Here is a 10308-nt window from a genome sequence, read left to right as displayed (position 1 = left end):
ATCTCTTTTTCCTGTGTTACTCAGCCTTGTATACAGGACTAATAAAGTCTCTAAGTATCCACCAGCTCCTTTGCTTGAAGAACTCCATGCTTCAGTGAAAAAAACGTGTGTCCAGGGCTTTTCCACACAGGGTAGTAGTAATTTAATCAGTGTGTGCCAACAGTTTGGTCAGAGCAAGAGGTGACACGTTGGTGCAGAGCCTCAGGCAGGCAGCCTCCGTGCACTCACAGCCTGACAGCCCTTGGAACTCTGTTGGGGAAGAGCACAGGTATTTTCAGGTGGCATTGATTTCTGAGCTTTACAAGATTAGGAAAAGGATTTGGTTTATTGGCAGGATTTAGGTAATCCAGTAACTGTGATATCAAAGGATAAAATCTCTTTACTCTTTTCCAGGCCACAGTTCCAGTTTAAGGCGGTTGCAGGGGGACCTCAAACCTGCACTTCTCTCAGTCTAGAAATTTTGTCTTCCACAGCTTAAACCTTCACATACAGGACATTTAAACCCCAAATGTTCAAGGAGATCTGATCACTGAAGTACTGCCTACACCTATGATTCCTATTCCATGGGTCTTAAATAACACCCCAGACCTTGGGCCCAAGGCTCAGGTGGATTTGGTTGTAAAGATCACTGAAAATGTGACCTCAGGGTGATTGATCATAGGCCTATCGATACTCACCTAACCCAAAGCACAGCTGGTGAGTATAAACCAAAGCCAGACTATAATGGTTGCTATTTAAATAGCATAGGTTTAGATGGCAAACCATGGGTGAGCTACTGCAAATGGTGACCTGGTTTGCCTTCAAATCTCTGGCCCACTCCAGCTCCCACAAATTCAGTGGAAATTTTTCCATTAGTACAATCAGTGTTAGCTCAAGACATTTGCCTTAATGCTTTCTTACAAATAAAGTCATCTGCTTCCTCTTGTTTCTGTGTTCAGAAATGGAGTGTTGCAAACCAGAAGGTATGACAGCAGCAGACATTTAGCGAGGTTCCAAATAACACCTCCCAGTAAAAGTTTGTGCTTTTTGCTATATGCATTTTTTTCTACTTAAAACCAGTCATTTGTAGTCAAAAGTTAATAAATGTACCAGCTTTCAGCATCTGGAGAAATCCTATGCTTTACATATTGTTTAGTTCTGGTGTGGTCACTTGATTCCTGAAGAATGAACACATTCTGCATGTGTAGGACAAACTCTTCACCCTAAGAATGCAATCTAGCAAGCACCAGCTGTTTAGGGTTTTAGCCAATAGAACAGGAGGGAAAAAAAATTACAAAGCTAGAAAGCTGTATTTACAGCTGCATTAGCACTTAATACCATGAATGTCTTTCAGACTCATAATAAAACTGACCTTTAAGAGTAGCAAACTTGGAATATAAATGCAAAACATGGCTTGATTATGAAAGCTCTGATATAAAGCAGGTTTTTTTTTTCCTTACAGTGCTTGTCAGGCCCTCAGCTTGGAACCACAAAGCTCTTTGGTTGCCATGCTTTTCCAGGCAGACAATAAATCTGCCTGCTTTGTACAGTTTGATATGACAGCATGGCTCGTGCGATTCTTTTAAGCAATGAAAATATGCCTGAGCCCACAAGATTGTGTCACAGATAAAGGAGCTCCCTCTTGTATTGTATTTTTCACAGGGATGCTAAGGGTATTGAAATGCACATATGGTCACTTATTGATTTGCTCTCTAGATCCAGTTACAGCAAATGACATTATATGCCCTCCTCCCTAATTAGTTAATGAAATCCCCCTGGGCTGCAACAATTTCCATATCAAAGTGGGCGGTTCATGCATAATTATAATGACTGGAGCTGAAGCAATCTCTTAAAAGCAGAGGCATAAGGCCAAAGGCCATTTCCTACAATGAAATTAGGTAATTTAACATCAAGCTGGATCAGGTGGGTTGCTGTAATTGTAGAGGTGTGCTAGGCAGTTTGAGTTACTCTATGAGAAAGAGCATTAAGATTGCATATCTCTTCTGCTCACAGTAGTCTGGAGCAATGATCATTCAGACATGTCCACTTGAGTCAAGAAACTAGGTCCTTACTGCAGCCTTTCAACTGTATTGCCCTGTGACTTGTCCTGTTTCTTATCTGCCTTTCTAACCTAGATGGAGGCCATTAGAGTTAATTACATAAAGAGGCACCTGTGAGTCACGATTCATCTATGCTAAGGCTTGTGATGAGTTATACCACAAATAACAAAGCCTTATTTCTAACCCTTTGACCAAGGAATTGAAAGAAGTAGCTCAGAATGTCTCTCCTTATGATATTTGGTATGTTAAGGGTGGTCCAGCACTAGGGAGAAGGTTTTGGGGTTTATTTTGGAATGAATCTTTCAAGTTGCTGTGCATTCCATGGAATCTAGCTTCAAGAGAACTGGCTCTTTAATACATTGCATCTGGCTCTGGATGCCTAAATCAAAACTCCCACCTGACCTAAGTGACATTTCTTGGCCACAGTCAGCTAAGCATCATGTGCCCACATGCGAGCACCCAAGTTAACTAAGCTCTTGGGAGTTCTGAGGCCTTCAACAGCAGGCATTCTCCAAATTACAAAGCATCAGCCTGTTGTTGTTTTCGGGTAATGTGCAAGCCTAGTTAAACATAGGCAGAGAAAGACCCCTGTCCTCCTCCCTTTTTAGTCACAAGTCATGTGGTAACTCAAATGCCAATCCTTCCCCAACCACAAGAAGTTTTAATCCGCTCCTCTCACCAACTTGAAACAAGCTCCCTTGCTGCATCTTGGGCCGGGATTTCTGTCTTGCTGAGGTTGGCTGGCTTTGCATGGAAAAGGGAAGAAAGGAAAAAAGAATCATAGAATCATTAAAGGTAGAAAAGACCTCCATGATCATCTAGTCTAACCGTCCCCTACCACCTATATTACTAACCATGTTCCTAAGTACCTCATCTAACCTTTCCTTGATCACCCTGAGGGAAGGTGACTCTGCCACCTCTTTGGGCAACCCGTTCCAATGCCAAACCACTCTTTCTGAGAAGAAATTTCTCCCAGTTTCTATCCTGAACCACCTCTAGTGCAACTTACAGCCACTCCCTTTTGTCCTATTGCAAAAATCTCACAACCCGCAGAAACACAGTGCTCAGTGAAAGCACTGGCAGAAAAAAACCCCCCAGCACTCTCTTGGAGCACTGAAACATCCCTTTCGTGCAGACTGCACTGAAAATCCAGCCCAGAGCCTACATTTAGTTCCTACTACATGGAGCAGCCCATGTGGCCTTACACTTGCTCAACATCTCTCTTGCTCAAGAGGGAGAACTGAGAGCAGCAAATCCTACACGAACACATAAATGAGCTGTGCATTCATGTGACAAATACTTCTCCAATAAATTGAAACTTACTCCTCCAGACAGTGTGTTAATGTTTATTTGAAAGCCCTTTGACCTTATTGAGGTGTTGTTTTTTCTCAGTAAATAGGGCAATAAACAGCTGCATCAATATTTACCTTAACAGAAAATGTTTTCTCTGTATCAGTTCTCTTCTTTTTGTGTTTTCTCCAGCACATGGGCTGCAAAAAACCCTCACTGATTCTTCAGTTTTCAATTAGGAGGGTAAAGGGAATTTCCTATGATTTTGCAAACATACAACCACATTCATGGCAATGGCTGAGTTGTGATTGGCTTGCTTGTGTTGCTGGAAAATGTAGTGCAGTGGTAGGTATGATGCTCCTGCAGGCATTACAGCTATCTGCAAAGGTCTAAATGATCTTCCCAAGACTAGTTATAAAATATCAGCAACTGTTTGATTACAAGCAGAGTATGTGGGCTGTATTGGTACACATTGCTTTTATTTGCTATAACTAATTTTTCAGCAGCTCAAACCCTTTTTCAATTTTTGTGAAAAGGCCAATATGCAATTTGGGGTCAGTGGTGATAAGAGAAGTTGAAAATACTGGAGGTTAAATATCCTCTGAGACTTGTATTTTCATTTCAGCTGTTGCTGTGCTTGTGTAGCTGTCCACAGAACAGAGTGTGAGATCTGGGATGACACATACATTTTGAATTGCAACCAATTTCCTGACCAGCCAAATGAAAATATAAATTCAGGCTGTGTTCAGCCGTCTCTGCAGCTCTTCCGTATTAATTACATCACATGTTTCTTCAAGTCAGTGGACCCAAGTGAGTTACAAACAAACAAACAAAGAAAAACAGAACCACTCTGCAAAGATAGCTAGGAAGACAAGGCTCAAGATTTGTGGCAGCAAGGAAAATTAAACTGCACAACCGGTACAAATTCCTGTATTAAGGAAAACAAAATAACCCTCTGAGATACAAAGCACCAGTATATTAGCAAGCAGCTGTTCCCTGTGGCAATGGAAAGGCTTTTTAAAATTTACGTGAAAAAAAAAGATAATTCAGTCCCTGAAATCAATTCAAAATTTAGTAAATGGGGCACTGTTAATCATTTCTGGTCCAGAGCTGTACTGTAGAACTGACTCATTTTACAATCTTTCAGTGCGGAGGCACACAGTGAGACCAAGTTTTAAGTACTCTCTGATCAACTGTAAGGAGAATATGAGCCACATGCTCCTTAATGTAACACAGAAGTGTATTCTAGCACCATCTAGCCAACTTCAAAGGCAACTTCAAGTAAGTAAACAGGCCCGGACAGTCACATATCATTGACTTGGCAGTTATCGGTGTTGCTATAGTTCTGGAATAAACAGTATAGTTACATGACAGCCAGGGTTGCAAAGTCATGAATGCATCCCAGTTTGGTTCAAGGCTGCATCCACACCTGAAAAAATGTGGCTTGTCCTACAAGAGACAACTTGCAGTAAAGAAAAGGTTTAGCTCTTACTTACTACCTGGAGTGGGGGAAATAATCTTGGGATCTGAGTGGTTTGAAGTATGGAGATGATGAAAAGGAATACAATTTTCACACCTGTGACTGATATTTGTCAAATAAAATGAGTAGTGGGGTGAATTTAATTTTTTCTTTTTCTGCATGCCAGAATCTGTAGAGGATTATTTAATTCTGATTTTGGTTTTGATTTTTTTCCTTAATACTACTGAGCCCATCTTTCTCTTGTTATTGATTTTCTAAAAAAAAAAAAAATCTTCTGAATAATTTCTCATTACTGTGTTTGTGATAGCCTGACTTTGTATATGGTTACTATGGCCATAGTAACCTAAACCAAATAACACAGAAAATACATGTTCTCCTCAGTGACTCGGAATGAATTTACGAGGAGAGCACCCACGATCAGGTGGTGAGACAGCTTTCAAATGCAGAATAGCTTGGACACTGGAAAAAGGAGGATGAGCATGATTCTCAGAAAGCTGGATCCCACAGGCCTTATTCAGCCTTCTCTCATCCAAGCTGCGTAACTAACGGCAGTAGGCATTTTGAATAGGAACCTGGCTTAAAGCACTGAGAAAGGGAGTACACCGGACTGGGCTGCAATTTAATATGTCTTCAAGGAAATACTTGCTGGATCTTCCATAGGATCTGAGGATGGTAACTGCTGGATGTTGCATGAGTTAGCCAAAGAGTTTATGACATTGCACAAGATTCAGGGTATTTTAGAATGAACTGTGTTGAATTGAATTCTGATTCCTATATGAATTATATATTTCCCGCTCTTTTCCTGTAGCTAAATTTCAAATTCAAGGTATGCTATTTCTCAAGGACTGTCTTGTTTGGTGAAATGCAGTTGGCATTACAGAAACTGTTCTTCCATCTTACAGATGAAAGAGGTCACTACCAAGTGTTGTTTTAGATTACAGCTTTCCTGGTTATTACACAAACCTTCCCAGTGTTGTGTCCTTCTTCAGGATGCTGGTAAATCCTCAAGCTGTCTGTGGAACTTAGTGCTTTGTCCTGGTAAAGGGACTTAAACTAATGGCCTAGACCCCATGGTTACTTTGCAAAACTGTGGTGATGAAAAGCAGCTGTGAACTGACTTAATCAACCAGTTAAATGGTGTTTATGACTCTTTCAGCTTTCTGGGACAGCAGAGAGTAGCTGGACTGAACCAGAGGAGAGGCCCAGAGTTGCCAGACTGAGGCAAAGGAAAGGGAGTTGCACCATCTCCTCTTCCCTCACTGACAAGTAAGGCAAAACCTGGTGTAAATGGGGCCAGGGGGATGCAGCATCTGGTATGGCATGACACTGTCTGCCACGCTCAGCTCTGCCTTCACAGCCAGTAACAGCTCAGTCAACAGCAGTTACTTCAGAGGTTTCCCTCAGAGTGAGATTTATTCTTGGCATCCAAACCTGAGTGCTCTCAATGTAGGGAGACTTGTACCATTTCCAAGATTTCTGCTGGCTGACTTTACAGTTGGCTGGAGGATGCAGGGGAAGTTTCTGTTCAGCTTATATGGTTTTCACCATCGTGTCGTTAGCTCCTTTCAAAATAACAGCTTGCCTTCTTGACAGGAACGAATAAACTGGCAAGGCAATTCTTTCTTTGTTAATCTCTAACTGGTCTCCAGCAACACTAGAAAATGAACTGTCTCTAACTCCATTTAGGGCTCCTTGGCCAGTGTGCATTGCACCACAACAGCATCAGTGCAGGGAGATGACTTGCATGCTCCGGAGGGCCAGGTGGTTACCAAATGGCAGCAAACACTATTCCCTACTTCTGGATCCCTCGCTAATCCACTAGGCATGTTATTCTCTGCTTAAACTGTTTCCTGACAGACAGCTCCAGGCATAGCTAGGTGGAGGACACAGCCCAGGACAGATCCATACATAGGACAAATCTGTAATAGGTAAATACCAATATGTTTCTAATCCTTAGAAATCTTGGAAAGGGAAGAAAACCTGTGAGCTCCTTTAGTTCCATATATACAAAGGAGGCATCTGGATTTGTTGCTGTGATAATAAAGGCAATTTCTCTTCCATGGTGAAGGCCTTTTATCTTTACCCACAAAAAACCCAGTCTTAGTACGATTTTTTGAGCTCATTGCTTTGGATAGCTTGGACTAATTCTTTTGATTATCAACCTTTCTGAGTTGCAAAATAATTTAACTGAATGTATTTGACTGGCAATCTGTCAAATAGATGTGTATAATATAAACTGTTGATATTTTTCTTTCCATCCTTTATCTCAAGTTCTTCAAAACAGAATCCTTGACCTAGGGTGCTTTTATTGTCAGGCATGAAATAAAGAAGTCTGCAGTATGAATATAGTGCTGAAAAAACCAGAACAAAATATTACCCAAATGTTTTTCGAGGGTGAATATTCAACTAAGGAATCTGGTTCCGATGTCTGGTCTTAAGCTGTAAAGGCTGCCAACATCTTGGAAGTATTTCTTTGTATTTTATTTGTTCATTGACAGTACGAAGCAAAAAAGCTTGTTGAACCCAATAATGTGTGTCATCTTTTGAAGATTATAATAGGTAATATATTTGAGATTATTGGATTGAATGGGGTTTGTAATTAAAACAGCTAAATTAAAATAGCCCCTGTGGGACTACTAGCCTGAGTTCAGCTGAGGAAAGGGAATAAAGAAGAGTCCATGCAGGAAAGGAGGAATAGAACCTTAGAGGAAGAAGAGCTTTTGAAAGAGGAAATGGTTGAATTTTTAACAAAAACTGAGGGGGGCATCAAAGCTCTTGAAAGGGCTCTACTGAATCCTCGTGTTGAGCACCGATGAACTTTGACTTCTGTGATAACTGGACCTTTAACACTGAAAGAATCATATTTTCCCAACGTATAACAACATGCAGTAGCAAGTCAGAGTTACAGTATTCATATAATGGCATGTTGCATTGCTCTTTTTCTGGGGTCGTTTTCCTCTGTCATTTTGAGGAAAGTGTAAAAAATGTTGTATTTTTTTTCCCAAATATTGTATCAGTTGCTGAAATGATTTAAGCAGATAGCATAGATAATATTATATGTAATAATATTTTTACTGAGGTCTTATTAGATAAAAGGCCAGAAAGGGTGTCCTGGGCATCATGTCCTAAGATACTAACTTGAAAGCAAGTATAAACCCTATGTCTCCTAGGGCCCTTTGAAATGGAGACAGAAAGAGCAGATACTAGAAAAAGAACTACTGCAAAGAGCCAAGGACCAACAACTATCCAAAAGAGTTGTGGACCTAAGGTTAAGTAAATGTATTTTTGCTTACTCTTTCTCCATCCTACATAACGCTGTACCTGTTGCTCAGCTAGAAAACAGTCTTTGTTATTGACTCTCATTTCCCATGGACAACAATACTGGCAACTTTTTCATTTGCTTTTTCCAAAATCCTTTGAAAAAGCTCTAGTGTTTTTTAAAATGTTGAATTTTGAAATCCCTTGGCCTAAACTGCCTTGAATGAGGAACTCTGCAAACATTAGTGTTCATTTATAAGGCTGGCATTGAAATCAGGAGTAATGAAGCTGATACATTGCTAAGAGTACGCGAATGCTATTTGCTCTGTAAAGCTGTATATAGAATCCAATAATGAGTCCTGGGATACGGGACAGTCTATCACTGTAAAGTAATTATTTGTTGACTGCTGAGCCAGCTGTGTTGAATTTGCATCTTGGAGTGTTCAGAATGCCAAAGCATCTTTAAATCTCAGTCTTTAGTTTAGATTAGACATGTTAAATGACAGCACATTTTTCATTTCTTACACTGTGCTGGTGTCCTGATGTTAAAAAAAAATTCTGGTTGAGATAGTGCAGAACAAGGTAAGTTAAAAATTGCAATGATTAGAAGAAAGGAGTTTTGTGGATGAATTACTTGTCTTTCAAAATGTTCTCAGAGATAGTAATTGCTCTACCCACAAGCTGTTGATATCTTGGTACCCTGAGGTCTGATTATGCCCATGTTGAAACAGGTAAAGGACATACATTAATGTTAAAGGAAGTTAAATGGATCAGCAAATATTGTATGGAAAGAAAAGTGTCTCTGTATGCATGCAGCTGTATGTACGCATGAATCTAACTGGAACATGCTGGTGAGTATCTGTGTGTAGTTTTACTTGGGCTCATGTCTCATGAAGTCACTTCTCCTCGACCACCTTGGGGTGCATGAGAAGGGCTTAGCAAGCCAGCTGCAGTGCAGAGGATAAAGAAGTATTGGTCTCCTGAGAGCTAGTCCATTGCTTTCGGCAGAAGCCACAATGCCTCAACCTGCTTTTATGGCCTGCCCCACAGAATTACAGCTGCTGAGTCAATTCTGGAGACCACAATTAATTCCAGAGGCAACAATCAACCTGTAGATTTCTGAGCCACCCCACTGTTAGTGGTGCCTCCTGTGCACGCAACATTTTTCACTGATCCCCTCTGAGCTTCTGTGGCTGCATAGAGGAGGCTGCATTTGAGACTGCTTTCCCATAGGGATTCTGCATGAGCACATGCATCACTGCAGATTGTTTAAATGTGTGGGTTAGGCATCCTGCTTTCACTTGAAAAGAGACCTTAGAAATGGTTTGTCACCAGAGAAGAGACTTTAGAAAAAGCAGTAGCTCATGGAGAGGGGGAAAAAAAAATCCAACAGAAATTTGGAATATAATGGAGAAAGCTTAGATCTCTGGAGATCTCACATCTGATGCCCAGAGAAGTTCTGGGTCTTGTTTTGCCACTGTTTGGCACTAAGGAATCAAAGCAGTAGGTGCAGGAACATGCTGTAATCCTGCGGGAGGGGGAAAAGAGAAGGAGGAGATCAGCAGAAAACAGCTGAGGAGGATATAAAGACAGGATGAGATCTGGGAAAGGTTTCTCAGAGTGCAAAATGTTGTAAATGCCCAGCTTTTTTGGAGTCTAATCCAAACATGTGGGAGTGCTCGAAACCTTAGCTTCTGACCCAAACTGACCTGAGTGCTGAGCAGGTAACTATCCAGTGTCAGCACATCTAGGAACCAGCCAGTACGGAAATCCTGGAGTGAGGTAATATTATCCACTCACACCTCATAAAGCCTTGCAGGAGCATATCTATCTGGGAAATCAAAATCCAGGTTTAATGATCCAGAACATTGTTGTGAAGGTCAGTACTTATGGCATTTAATTTTTAATTATTATCCCGAAGAACTGAGGAGGCCCTGTGCTTTCTTGTTAAAACTCATCTGGAAAAACAGACGATAAGAAGAGCAATTACAGCACTTCTTGGATGACAGATGCAGGAGAGAGGAGCATACTGTAGGTGTCAGGCAGGTTATTTCACTCCAAGGACAAGCCAGGAAATGGGAGAGAGCTGCTTGGAGCTCCAGGCTGTGCAGCCCCATAAGCCTCCCACCCTGCAGAGCTGCTTGGAGAATGCCTTCAGTCCCCACTGGGAGGAAAAGCTGAAAGACAAAACTTGTGTCATCAGTGTGATTTCACAGAATAAACTTGCTTTTTGTCTTTGTT

Source organism: Gallinula chloropus (genome assembly GCF_964237585.1).
Source record: "Gallinula chloropus genome assembly, chromosome: 1".
In the NCBI taxonomy this organism is placed as follows: Eukaryota; Metazoa; Chordata; class Aves; order Gruiformes; family Rallidae; genus Gallinula; species Gallinula chloropus.
This window is presented reverse-complemented; position numbering follows the sequence as displayed.